The sequence below is a fragment of the Pleurodeles waltl genome, chromosome 5, assembly GCF_031143425.1.
Source record: "Pleurodeles waltl isolate 20211129_DDA chromosome 5, aPleWal1.hap1.20221129, whole genome shotgun sequence".
NCBI classification, from domain to species: Eukaryota; Metazoa; Chordata; class Amphibia; order Caudata; family Salamandridae; genus Pleurodeles; species Pleurodeles waltl.
In genome coordinates, this window is record NC_090444.1 from 263,889,894 (window position 1) to 263,905,421 (window position 15,528).

The following is a 15,528-nucleotide window of genomic DNA, read 5'->3' on the forward strand; positions in this document are numbered from 1 at the left end:
CTCCTACATTTTCCAGAATAAATTGGAAGCAGTAACATAGACAAATACTCAAAGACTTACAGAGATACATGCTCCCAAAAGCACATTCACAAGGCAATATAACATGCTTAGGGTCTGATTTAGAGCCTGATGGACAGGGTAGTCTGTCACAAACGTGGGGAGTACTCTGCCTACTAAACTGTTGGTTAGGAGTTTGTTTTTGAAAAACAAAAACCTTTTGAAAAGCTTGGCAGCTGATAGTATGGGCCATCAAATGTTTCCTACATTGAGAGGAACCATTATGATACTGGTTCCTTTCAATGTGGAAAGATGCTTATGGGGCCAGGTTACATCTCTAAATATGTTGGATGGGATGTTCGTATGGGTGATGGAGTAACATACTTTGTTGCCTGGATGGACATTACCTCTCTGCCAAACTCTAAACAAGGCACTTACTATGGTGATCAGAATAGCACACAGTCAATCTGGGTACACTTATATTTTCTGCCATGAATTTCAAATTGTGCAAGTTGCATATAGGTCACACTTACATCCTCAGAAGAGGACTTATTACTTCAGATAAACTACTCACTGCACTACAGACTGAAATTTGAGAGCAACACATAGCCCCAGGAAAGATACTGACTATTGTAGCATTTCATCATTTGAATCTGCAACTATAAGCAAGTACCTTAAATACATGTGCATTGCACGTTCATTGAGTACAATGAGGTATGTTTGAGTACATTGAAGACAGAAGAATTTTTTAGATATCACCAGCAAATTCATAAAGCCCCATCTAGTAAATAATTTTACAAGTATCATGAAGGATTTACATTGAAGGGATCAGCACAGCCCACAACAGTCACAAGACAGCAGTATTATGTGGCTTGTGCACCAGTGAAAGGGAGATTGGAGGTATAAAATCGAGAACATACATGTGAAGCCCTTGGGTGGCTCAAGTGCACAAATTACAAAGCTAAAGGCACTTCTCTTAGGTTCCTAGAAATCCTACAAGGTAGGTCATACCTTAGTAGTATGCAATTTAGCATTTTGTGTGCATTATACACTGCTTAATTAAAGCATTAGGAGATCAACAATTAAAAAGACTCACAAGGAAAGTGCATGAAAGCTAAACACTGTTGGACTTGGATAGCTACCCTTTGACAACAGCCTCCATATGTTGATGGTCTAGCATACGCTGACACATACGCTGACACACCAGAGTGAGGAAGTTCACTCTACAGACAGTTCTGCTTCAAATCAGGTTGTAAGGTTGTAGGCCTGGAAAGTATGAGTGAAGACACAGATAAAAATCAGGATCAACCAAGACATACACTCAGCAGTCTAAGCATTACTCATGAAAAACAAATTTCAGCTGCCGGATTTTCTGGATAACTATAATTGTTTCTTAGGAGAAAATGGGCTCCCTACAATTAGTATACCTCAAGTACAATAATTCTATTCTGAAGCACAGCTGATCCGGGGGCCGCACAGTTTTACATCAAAGGGCAGGAGCCCTTTAAACTTGGGAAAGCACTCCCGCCTCGCGCGCTGAAGCACAGCTGATCCGGGGGCCGCACAGTCTTACATCAAAGGGCAGGAGCCCTTTAAACTTGGGAAAGCACTCCCGCCTCGCGCGCTGAAGCACAGCAGATCCGGGGGCCGCACAGTCTTACATCAAAGGGCAGGAGCTCTTTAAACTTGGGAAAGCACTCCCGCCTCGCGCGCTGAAGCACAGCTGATCCGGGGGCCGCACAGTCTTACATCAAAGGGCAGGAGCCCTTTAAACTTGGGAAAGCACTCCCGCCTCGCGGGCGCGCCCGGGTGAAGACCGGGCGAAGACCGGGCCAAGACGGGCCCGTCTACGCCCGTCTTTGACCGGATGAGGCCGGGCCGGGTCCTGTCTCTTTATTCTATTATCCAGAACTTGGAGCCTGGTTTAGCCTAAGCCACAACTTGCCTGTTAGAAGGAGTGTCTCGCTGACTAGAATTCGGATACACCTCCAGTCTACAGGTTATATTCTTTTGTTGTTTTCTTATTTTCATTCTGACTATGGGGAAAAGAAAGGCTGTTGGTCCACCGGCTCCATTGGAAGGTACTAAAAAGCTGAAAAAGCGACCAAGGAAATCTACTACTAAGCCTGCTTTAGGGGAACCAAAATCACTGGATGAGATTGATCTACTTTTTGTGGAGGTGGAGGCTATGCTTAATAGCGAACTAGGGACTCATGGCTTTTTGCCCCCGAAGAAGCCTCCACTCCAACCTAAAAAGATCCAGGAATTTTTTACCAAGAATAGGAAAGTTCGACCAGCAATTTCTGGGGGCTTAACAGATTGTGTAGGGAAGTCATCTACTGATATTGCCACTGTTCCCTCACTTCAACAGGGTGCCATGGCTTGTGGCAGTGTCTCTAATCCTTCACAATCTCAGGGGATTTTGCAAATGGAGGAAATAGAACGTATACCCCTACCCTTGAGTCCAGAGATAAGGTTGGCCCCTAATATCCCTTGTAAAAATTGCTTTGAGCTTTTGTCTGAGGAAAGCGATCTGATGGAGGCCCACGACCCCCATACAGCTGCCACAGCTACTGAAGCTGCTCTTACTTTCCCTCCTATTACTATTGATATGTGCACCGATTTATCCGCCAGTGTAGCTAAATTGCCTTTAATTCTCCAGAGAGTAGACGAAATTAAGGAACTAGTATTGCAGATAACTAAACTGCTTCAGGGGAATATGGCTCAACAATTGGGATGTAAATGTCATAAGTTAGAGGCAGAAGGGGCAGGTGGTACTATGGGAGTCGATTCTGCTGCATCTAAGGCTAATACATGTGAGGGACCAATTTACCATGCCCAGAAATCAGGAGCCTATAGGAGGACTGCAGAAGGTAATATATCTTCTCACATCATCCATCCCAAAAATAAATACACGGGGGGTAAGAGTACTCCCTTCGGTGGAGATAAGACAAGGAATGGGAAAGACCCCATCGGTACCTTCGTTGCCCCATCAAATTGCCATTCCACTACGAGGCAAAACCCTTTTACCAATATATCAAAAAATAGGGATAGCCCTTTTCTAACTAATAGAAAGTTACTTGCATACCCTCCAACTAAGGATTCAGCTTGCATTTTTTCTTCCCGAAGTATGGATAGCGCTTTAGATGTGTCTCTAAATAGTATTGATCCTAGACACAGAACCAACACTCTTTTCTTAATTAATGTCCCAAAGTTGCCACCCAGGACTGTTGAGGGCCAAGAGTCTAGACTCAATAAGGTTATGCCTTTCAGTTATACGCTCGGACATTCTAAAAACTGAAAGATGGCACCCCTCTGGGTCAAATCTTGATGTAATTATGATTGTGTTTTTGGAGAAATTCTTGGCCGACCAACTCATTGACTCTGTTGCACGCAAGGGACAGCACAAGGAGCCAAAAGGAGGAGGCATCAGGCTAGTTTCTAATTTAACGGACTCAAAACAGGCTCCTGTGTCTGGCCCCATAGTCAATGTTATTGAGAGAGGCTCTAGGGAGGAAGGCGTATTTTTGCATCATGATTCTGCCTGACTGTCTTCCACCCAGGATGCCGTTGATCAGGATAATTTAGTGGCACCCACAAAAGATAAAGTAGACAAGACCCTTGTTAATGAACCGAATCATAAGGATGCTCTACCCTCAAAACATGGGACTGTAACAGGTACTAATGGGTTATCCATTATGACTTGGAATCTTGCTGGCCTTGCTAGGAAACTGGATGATGTGGACTGGGTTGCCTACATCAAGACACAAGATGTGTGTCTTTTCCAAGAAACCTGGGTCGAGGGCCAATCAAGTATGGATGGGTTTCTCTCTTTCAATATCCCTGCAGAACCATCAGAGAAAGCAACTGGTCGAGCGAAAGGGGGTCTTTTAATTCTGTTAAATTCAAAGCTCCAATGTGACTATAAGGTTTTAGAATTTGATTGTCCCGACTTGATGGGTTTACAAATTTCTTTTCATCAAAATTTTAACTTAACTTTTATCAATGTTTATGCCCGTTCTGTTGCACGTGGTACAGAATCACATATTTTAACTTTACTCTCTGATTTTTTAGATACGATACAAACTAATTCCTATTTAATCATTGCAGGGGATGTAAATTGCACCTTTGAACCCTCAGCATTTCTTAGTGATTTAACTGTGGAAGAGGACGAATTATGGGGGATTGCACAATTGGATGGTGATAGTTATCCTCCACGCTCTCGTGTCGCAGCACAGCTCGCTACATTATGTTTAAAATTTGGACTAAGGGCTTGTAATGGTCGAACTCCTTCTGACTTAAACCTTGCACCGACATTCCTACGAGGTTCTGTGGCCAGTGTAATTGATTATTTCTTGGTGGATGTGCGTCTTTGGCCACTGCTGCTAGACATGAGGGTAGATGCAAGGTGTGAGAGTGATCACTTCCCACTGCTGCTTACCCTTTCTGGGAATATCTTTGGTAGAACCTCGAACACGCAACCATCTATGGTCCCTCCCCCTATTTTAAATAATGCTAATACAAAGGTGAGGTGGCCAAAAGTCATGTCAAACCCCTATTTGCTACGTAAGATTTATCAAGTGTTTTTAGATAATCTGTCAGCTTACGAAGACCTCGAGCCGGAAGTTATCCCACTTCTTGATATTCATAAAGATATGATGGTTAAACTGCAAAGTGTTTTTTATAAAAAGGCAGCCTTGGTAAGCCGGCAACACGGGGGTGCATCTAACAGTAGATGGTTTAATGATGCATGTATGAGGGCTAAGACCGAGCTAAGAAAAGCCATAAAGGCCGGGTCTATGGGGGTGATCAAACAAGCAAGATGTACGTATAAAAAGACAATCTTACAATCAAAGAAAACCTGGGAAGATGTCATTTGGCAGGATTTGTTAGATGCTACAAAAACAAACAACAACACGCTTTTCTGGGAACTGCTGACTAAGCACGAGAGAGGGGGTATGTCTAGTCTAAGGAACCATATCCAACCCGGAACTTGGGTGGAGCACTTTTCTCTCCTTTATGAAGGAACTACCTCCACTGGGGTTGTTGATTGTGATAAAGTGGGATCAGGCCCCCTTATTTTACCAAATGCTAACCTTGTCACTCCTCCACCTGATGGGAATTCTTATAACTCTGAGAGTTACATTTGTTTTTCTTTAGAAGAAACTGCAGAGGCTATCAACTCTTTGAAGTCAGGTAAAACCCCAGGGCCCGATAAAATTCCAGGCGACCTTTACAAATCAGAGTTATCTATATGGACCTGGTATATCAACCTACTGTCTAATAAAATCACAAAAGGAGGACAGGTCCCTGAGACATGGAAGGGCGCAGAAATTATCCCAATTTACAAAAAGGGTAATGCAAATCTTCCAATCAATTACAGACCGGTTAGTTTAATCGACAACTTACAAAAAATGTTTGCTAAACAGTTGCTAGCTAGACTATCGAACTGGGTGACGGAGCAGCAGATCCTTTCACCGCTTCAGGCAGGCTTCCGCTCCAGAGTTAGCACGGTTGACCAGGCTTTTAGGTTGTCCGTGCTACACTGGAAATACGTAGTCTTGGCAAAGCAATCTTTATATGTCGCTTTCGTTGATCTGCGTTCTGCTTTTGATTTGGTCCCAAGAGATAAGCTTTGGGGAGTGTTACACAAAATAGGGGCCCCATCCGATATTATCCATCTATTGATACGCATGCATGAAGGCACATATGCACAAGTAAGATGGGGCAATCAAGGTGAATTGACAAACAAATTCCCCATTAAAAGAGGTGTTCGTCAGGGATGTGTGCTTGCACGACTTCTGTTTTCCTTATTCATCAACGAGGTGGTCCAAGAACTAATGACATGCCAGAATGATGCTCCCACCCTAGTCAACCAGAAAATCCCTATTCTCCTTTTTGCGGATGACTCTCTATTGATTTCAAAAACCCCAATGGGTTTGCAAATTCTCGTGGATAGATTTAATTCATTCTGCTGGAATTTTGGTCTAGAGCTCAACTCGAAGAGAACGAAACTGATGGTGCTTCACTCTGGCACTCGCAAGAAATGTACTATTAGGTTAGATGGAGCTATTTTGGACCAGGTTAGCTCCATTGACTACTTGGGTGTGAGACTTACAGATTCACTCCTCTGGGAGGAACAAGTTGGCAAGAGTGCTGGGCTTTTGCAACATCGGGCAGCATCCATATTGCGCCTTTACAGGAATACGGTCGCTAAAGTTGTGTCTCCAGCAGTAAAGATCTATGTGGCTAGGGCACAGGGTGCTGCAGCTTACGGTGCAGAGATCTGGGGCATGTCAGATAGCAGCAGGATAACCAAAATTGAGAACAGTTTTGCACGGGCCTTATGTGCTTGCCCTATTAGCACCCCATTAACCCCCCTATTTTTAGACCTTGGGCTTAAACGAATGGCTGACCTAATTATCTTACGGTCTCTACTATATTGGGTGAGGCTTTGGATAGTCCCCGAACTGGCCATATATAAGTCTTCTCTATCAGAATTGTTAAAAAGCCCTAACTCTATGTCCATCCCATGGATTAAACACGTATCCAGTTGGTTTTGTACGCTGGGATTGAGGAATTTTTGGGAGAACCCTCAGCAACTTGTGAAGTCCCATGTAAAAGTACTGAAAGGAGCTTACTGGTCCCACATACGTAATAATTACATTTCCCAAAAGTCGAATGGTCATTTAACTAATTTATTTATTGATTTTAAATGGTACCCAGAATTCAAACTATACCTAGATATAATTCCTGGTTTACTAGGTAAAAGTCTGTATGCCAGATTTCGGTTCGGAACATTACCTTTGAAGGCCTTGACGAGTAGATGGGGACCTAAGTTAAGCTCCGATATTTGTCCTGCATGTGGCACTTCTTCCGAAACAGCAGAACATTTCATGTTTTTTTGTCCCGCTTACTCAACCCCAAGGTTTAAATGGATTCGCAAAATCTGCCGGGAAATGAACTTAAGGAAATATGTTTTAGCTTTGAGGATCTTAAAAAGTCATAATTCAAATGTGACAATTTATGCAGTAAGCAAGTTTTTAGTATCGGCATGGCGCATACGTATTTTTTATTCACAATGATTGAAATTGTTTTAAGTCGGGCAAACATGGACCTTATTCTTTTAATCTTGATATGATATTATGACGTTTAATTTTATATTTATACTGTACTGTATTGTATTGCTTTGATGGTCTGTGGCCGAATAAAGCTTATGTGTGAAACCAAACAATAATTCTATGTACCAAATAAATCTAACCAATTAAACTTAATAAAAGCCACTCCTGAAAGAATAGGCTCTGTGTGTGTTGTGGTATACACAACGTGACACATCCTAGATGAAGGTTATCGGTTGTGCCAAAACAACTAAAAAACATAGTAAACAATATGCACCAAAACATAAAATTTGTCAAAAAATAAAGCACTCTATAATTGTGAGATTTCCTCCATCTCTTTTGGAGAAAACAGTGGATTGCTTTGAATTGGTGTACCTGAATCCCTTTGGTCCACTCCAGTCACTAAACTTAGCATGCATATGATTTATGTGGGTCTGCTCCCACAGTCTGGCTCTTGGACACACAGTCATAAAAGACTTCCTAGGTGTAGTAGCAATAGATGAAGTCCATACATTTCATTCTGATCAAGAGCTAGATGCTACCTCTAAGGCATTAGCAGAGGTACTTGCTAAGGTGGTGATAAGTCTCCAACTTGCATGGTGTCAGGCCCAGTACAAATGGGGTTGTAGTGAGAGCTAACACCTTGTCTAAAAGCCTGTAAGGGTGTTCTACAATAATGGGTTGTGGGTTCAAAATCTGCCAGGTGGCCAAAAAGCAATAAGCAGTATGCAAAGAAGTGTACTATCAAAGTGATCACCTTACAGAAGGCATTTTGGAGGTAAAATGTATGTACTGGATTTTCCAGGATCAGAGAATCCACACAATCAATTATATCCTACTCTGTTTCAGGATTTGAAGCATATCCAGGATGGTCTACGTGAGACTACAACCCCAATGCTGTATGAGGTGGCTGGCTACTCACTGAAAGCTGATGAACTCATGATAGAGGGATTGGGACTGAATTGAGAGCTTGCTCCAACCTATTGAGATGCTGCACAGGTGTTGGGAACAAAAGGAACAAGAATTGTGATACTCTCACCGTAGTCTGGACGAAAGAGGACAGAGTGAAACCGCAGCCTCTTAGCAGATCAGTGCATCTTACGATGCCACCCTTGACTGTTCAACCAGCAACTCTGCCACACAATGTGTTTCAGTCAGATTCTTTTCATGTAATTGAAGAGTGATTAGCCCAAAGCACAGATTAACAAGCAGTAAGTACTGGAAGAATTGCTGACATTAGGACATTTCCAACAACCCAACCTCTATAATTTAAAAATGAGTTGGATGGAAATACTCCAGATTTTATATCTCTCAAGATTCAAAGGAATATATGAGACCACCTTGGACTTATGTCTGGCTCACATTGACATTTATGTGTTTAGTGATTTGGTTGATATTTGTGTTTTTTATTGTGAGGATGGTGCAAAGTGAATATATTCCACATAAAGAGAGTCCATTTGCAACACATAAAATGCTATAACACTAGCCACTCATCTGTAAAATGTTGTCTACAGGGGGGAATTATACCATCAAATTTTTGTGGCAGCATAGACTGTTGAAATTCCACACACTTTTCATTTTGAATTAGATAACTTCTTGACTCTAAGCCCTATCACCAATGAATAGACCAGGTAAACTGTGAGAAATGTGCTCATAGAACTGCATAAAAGGGGTTTAATGTATAAAGTTGATCCTCAACTCACTGTGGAAAAATACAAGCAGACGTCCTCCTATAACTGACCTGCTGACTGTTATCTACATATATCATACACAACGGAGACACTATAATGACACCAACAATGGGAGCAGTGCAGGGTCCAGTCATAGGGAGAAGGCTGAATTTGAAGCAAAATTGTTTTAGTTTAAATCACCACTGAAAATTAGAAATGATGCTGAAAGGTATTTTTGCAAGCAAAATGCAACATATCTCACTAATGTCTTTGTTTCTAGACACGAGGTGATTTATTCATTTGAATTTTAGATGAATAGGTTGAGAAAGTTTATTCTGTTTGGAAGGCATCAATACCAGTACTACCAGACTCTCAATGGTTTGATGGACACCCATCTCATTTGTGACAGAGGACCCTAACCAAATTCTAAATCAGGTCCACAGCATTCAAGACTGGCATATTATTTTAGGTGCAGGTTGCCATTAGTCAGACTAACAAAAATAAGAAATCATAGTGTTAGACCTGGCATCCTTGGCGTGGTCTCCCCAGACTTTTTGCCTCTACTTCACAGATTGTTACTGTGTGCTAGACTCTGTTTTTGCTGTTTTGGTTACTCTGGGCACTTTACCACTGCTGACCAGTGCTAAAGTGCAAGTGCTCCTCATGTGAAATGTATTTGAAATAGATGTGTAATTGGCTTATTTGATCTACTAGTAAGTCTCTAGTAAAGTGCACTGGAGGTGCCTAGGGGCTGTGAATCAAATGCTACTAGTGTGCCTGCAGCACTGATTGTGCCACCCATATAAGTAACCCTGTAAACATGCCTCAGACCTGCTCCTGCAGTGTCTGTGGGTGCAGTTTTAAACTGCCAATGTAACTTGGCAAGTGTACCCACTTGCCAGGCCTACACCTTCCCCTTTTGTACATGTAAGGCACCCCTAGGTTAGGCCCTAGGTAGCCCCATGGGCAGGGTGCAGTGTATGTTAACAGTGAAATACTGCCAAATTCAGTTTTCACTGTTGCAAGGCCTATCTTTCTCATAGATTAACATGGGGGCTGCATTTAAATACTCTTTAAGTGCAGATTCCCTTTGAGAGCAGATTGAAATGTAGAGTTTGGGGTCTCTGAACTCACAATATAAAAATACATCTTTTAGTGAAGTTGGTTTTCAGATTGCTAGTTTGAAAATGCCATTTTTAGAAAGTAGGCATTTTCTTGATTTAACCATTCTGTGACTCTGCCTGTTTGTGGATTTCCTTTGATGTTTGCCTACTTCAAAGGAAGAAAGGAATATAAGAAGTGGGCAAGAGGAACCTCTGCCAAGGAAAGAGCTGAAGAGCTGTGGAGAAGTGTTGCCTGTGACTGTGCTTTGTTGGGCTATCCTGCAGTTGCTGCTTCTGCCTGTGTAAGGGGACAAAGAATGAACTTTGTTGAGCATTCCTGCTTGAGAAGAATCTCCAAGGGCTTGGACTGAGCTTGCCTCCTGTTTTGAAGTCTCAGGGCCATCAAAGACTTCCTCTGCCAGCACTGGGACTCTCTGCTGAGACTCCTGCCCTGCCAAGTGGCACCCTATCCAGTTTCTGGGCCCTTGAAAGGTGAAGTTGGCAGAACCAAGACTGAAATCCAAACACAGAACACTATGAGAGGAACTTTTCTACACATCACCTGCAACGAGGTTGATAAATGATGCACCTACCACTTCGTGGCTAGAATTGATGCTCCATCTGCATCACGGCTGGGTGATCGATTCATCGCGGCTGATGAAAAGACGCAACACCCACTTGCGGCTGCTGATAACAATGCAAATCCCATGCAGCGCTGTTTTCCAACACCGTGCAACCGGATTTCACCAGCATCATCGCTGGGCATCAAAGTCATCGTGAACCTGACCAGATCTGAGGTGTCCTGTCTGGAAATCGACGCATCGCTCTCTGGCGAGGGAGGAAAACTACGCATCGCCTACCCAGGCCAGAGAAAAAATGACACATAACCTCACTTTCGAGTAATAAATTGGTGCATCACTGACTTTTCTGACACACACTCGCCGGTGCAACTTTATTTTTGACGCAAATCAGGGAATTTGTGTTACAACAACATTTCCATTGTTTTCTATCAATTAAGACTCTTATTCTTTTGAAAATGTATATCTTGACTTGTGCATGTTGAATTTTGGTTGTTTTTTTCTTGTTTGTTTTAGAAAAATATTACCTATTTTTCTAAACTGGTGTGGTGTCCATTTTGTAGTGTTTTCACTGTATTACTGTGTGTGTTGGGACAAATATGTTACACATTGCCTTTGAGATAAGCCTGACCCCTTGTGCCAAGCTACCAAAGGGGTGAGCAGGGGTTATCTAAGTGAGTATCTCCATTGCCCTGACTAGAGTGAGGGTCCCTGCTTGGACAGAGTGCAAATTGACTGCCAACCAGAGGCGCCATTTCTAACACATAGCAGAAAGGACTCTTCCATTCTACTGTCCATAGAGCTATATATAGTGATTATTAGCATTAGTCCATTCGACCGCTCACAGAACAAATCTGGCAGGAAAAAGAAAGCAAAACTGGAGAATGAACAATGTTTCAATGACTGATTCAATGTTCATTATGAAAAGTGCAGATACAGAGAACTGCACAGCAATTCCCCCCTTCCCCATGTCATATAGACCTATTAGGTGTAGGGTACATTTAGACCTGAGATTTTAGGAGGAGCAAAGACATAAGGATTGGTTGCTTGATAGTGGATGCTAGGAGATTTTCTATTATCAAACGTAAGTGGCAGTAGACACTGTTGAAGTTCCACATACATTACTATACTTCAAGCCTGACAGCTTACGAGGTAACAAAAATAAATATATATATATATATATATATATATATACATATACACACATATATAAAGAACAAGTAGGGGTTAGACTAGTTGTAGGTTTGTGAGATATAAAATGCACTAAGTTTTTCTAATGTTCGTGTTTTTCTACATAGTGTTTGCTGAGATTACCATAATATTTCAATCATTCTGGTACATACTTTTTATGTACTGATTGTACATATTAAATAACGTTAGCATCATAAAATACCAACAGCTGTGTGTGTCTACTATTGCTGGGGTCTGGTGGGAAGGTTCACAAATTTTCAAACGACCCCTGTGAATAAAGGTTTTTCTAGCAGGGTTTTCTGACTCATAACACTTTGACTTTAGATAAATCTAACTCATCATAGGCAAGAGTTAGACACCTGTTTATTTTCTCATTCTCTGAAAGGGGTATGACCCACATTGCCACTATGAGCAAAAAGGGAGGTCCACTGCAATTTACTATACACATACCTGAAATTGAAGTATGATAACATTGCCCCAGGGTAAATCTATTCATGCACCTTGTTTTACTATGTGGCAACTTTATTGCCCAATTCTAAGTTTATCAGGTGTGAATGAAGGATAACACTGAATGATTTTCACTGTACCAAAATAGTACATATTTCCCCTTATTTTGACCTACTTTCACATGAAAACTTGTGCAGGTAATACCTGGAGTTATTCTCAGGGAAACCCCCCAGAGTGCAGTAATTTCACACAAGTTTCAACTTTGCTCAGCACTGTGAATGAGGGATGTAGCTTTTATCACTTGTTTTTTACTGTATAGTGTTGCAACATCGTTTCGTCTTGAGATGCGTTTTGCAAGCATTTCACATTTATTTGCAATTTGTTCAATAAATATATTTGTATTATAAGAGATCATTGAAGTGCGGGATTCTCCCACCTCTGTTTGGACAGTCACACCTTTATTGCAGTGGGATAATTGTGTTGAATGGCACCACAACCCACTGTACACCGCTTCCCATGAGCAAGGGCTTGATGTTCAATGACATCTTCCTGAAGAGTTATGAAGACTTGGGAGGGCAACCTTCCACTGCCAACAAAGTACATAAAACACTTTTAGAAGGGAACATCAGCACTCTCATAATTTGCAACTCTTGGTTTATCACGGATAAAGCCTGATACAGAGCACCGTTTTTTCAAATCTCTCTTTCATGCTATAAAATAAGGTTATTCTTTCTACTAGGCACTGCCTATTTTAAGAGGTTCATCAAAGCTTCCCGTATTTTATGTGTGACAACGATTAAGTCACTTTTGATAGTGTGACTAGTATTCTGATGGTGAAAGCTCATAAAAGAATTTTAGTTTGTGTTGCTTAAAAATTACAACATTTAAATAAAAAAAAACTGAGTTGGTCAGTTAACAATAGCCACCATTGGCAGGGAGCCCATAATGATCAAAAAAGAGGACCTCCCGCCTACCCCACTATTGCACCAAGTACCGCTGTGAGAGTCACCTAGCTGAATATGATGCCCGTGCTACCGCTGGCTATCTACCTACCCAGAAAACCTGAGGTCTAATGAAGTCTCTCCACACCTGTTTCTCCCAGCCGGCCTCTACCAGTTTACCACATCCCATAGAAACTTAGCCCTCTGGTAATGGTTACTGGAAATATGAGCCTTGCTTTGGTGACAGGTCTCTTTCCTCCAAAGGGCAATAGTGGGTTTATTGTTTCAAAAAGAACAAGAGTGGGCTATCTCTAGTCAGGAAAGAGGTCATAGACTACAGTCCTTTCCTATGGACTGCAGACTCTATTCTCCAAATGAACATTGCCATGCCTTTTCCTCTCTATATGTCTGTGTTCCATTTCTCCAGGAGGCTAACAGTCCAGTTTCCTCTATGGCTAGGCCCCTAGCCTCAGAAACATGTTATCAGGTATCCAAAGCAGATCAGTAACTGCATACTATATGATGGAGGTTAGATTTAAGAGCACATTCTCATGCAGCCCAGCACTATAGCACATTTTGACTCACCTAATGCTATGTTGAATATTATTTTCCCACACCTCCAGCTAGGTGTGTTACTCTTGACCCTTGAATATTCAATCACATATGCACACACACACACACACACACACACACACACACATGCACAGTCAAACTAGTCAGCTTATAGCTTGTCTCTATGTGCATGTGTGTCTGCATGTTTTGCTTGTGTGCATATCGAGTTGGAACTCCCTTCCACCAGCTTTAAACATGGCCCCCGTCTCACACCTTTAAAAATAACTCAGATCCTTTTATTTCAAAAACACTTTGGGTAAAGTAGTGATTGCTTCACCGCCCTTGCCTTGGAGGATCGCCACCTTGAAATGGTCTAGGGGTTTGCATGTCTCAGTGACCTGGAGAGCTATGTCAGCTGGAACTTAGTCTCCTGGCTGGCTCACCCAAGCAGGGCAGGTAAAAGGGTAGAGACCAGATGAAGAGCAATCCAATAGACTTCGATAAAGGGGTTTGGGCACAAGGCTAACAACCTTGTTCCATAAAAAAACATTTGTTATGGAAATAGCAGCAAGACTCAATAAATATTCTGAGCACAATGGACTTCCAGAGTCACGTTAGGAGACAAGCAATGATGCTAGTATGGAATCTACAGACTATATAGGGCAGAGGAAAGCTGGCTCAAGTAACATCTAAAATGAGACCAAAGAACACCTGGAGGTGAACTGTGGAAACTGTGGTCCTTTGTTCCTGCTCCACATGCCAGCCGGCATAATGGGCAACATTAGTAGCTTCAATGTTTCAGCTCCACTGCCCTATTTTTCAGTGGTTTGGCCTGATTTTTCTCTCTTCAAGCCTAACTATTTCCACATGTTGATAGTTATCTGAAAGTAAACTTCTGCTTTCTTGTGAACCACTGTAATAAACTTGGCCCACATTTTGCACTGTAGAAAAACTCAAAAATAAATAAATCGATAAATAAATAAATTAATTAATAAATAAATTAATACTTTTGCCTGCCTTCATGAATGTTTCCTGTGTTAACGTACATCTGTGTGTTGATTGTCTCGGCTGTGTGCACTCAATACAAGATATTCAGTCCTTATCTCTTTTTCAATGTTTGGTACTTAATTGTGACAGAGTCTGAGTACATTTTATAACAAACAAATTAATCTAGAATAAGCCTACAGTACAGAAAAAATAAATGCAAATAATCAATTAAAATTATAATCTATTTCTAATGAAATATTTCATTTCTTTCCACTGCTTGACAAGACAAAGTCTAAAGCTGCATAATAACCGTAATTTCTCAATGCATTGATGTTATTACAACACAATGCAGCTTCCATTTGTGAGTGAGACGTGGGGGCAGGCAGGTTAACATCTTTTATATGAATGCATTTTAATATCTAAAGGCATAACTCTACATAATTATTGGAAAATTATCTTCAACTGTTCAAAGACAGGCGTGCTTAGAAAGACATGGCAGCAATTGAGGTGTTCTGCATCTATCAATAATACATCTCCAGTAATTTTGTAATGCAAAGAAGAAGATAAAAAAGAATTGCTGAGAGACATAACAATTATAGGTGACTGTACTTTTCAGTGGATTCCTGGATCACCTATAAATTGTTTCTTATCAAGCTTAAATCGAAATGGTCTCCATTATAGCCTTGATGAACGCATATTAGTGAAGCCGTCCTACCGATCTTCAAACTCTCTTTATCCAACATGACACATTCTGCATGCCTAACTCATACGGGAATAGCATGCCAGATTTTTATGTGCAGACTCAGGGGGCACATTTACAAGCCAAGTGCGCTGCTGGAGGGTCATTTTTTATGACGCTCCAGCAACGACGTAAAGTACAGACCCATATCTAAGAGGCCACGCAAAGTCACTTTGGTTGGCTTTTCATGGCCTCGTAGATATGG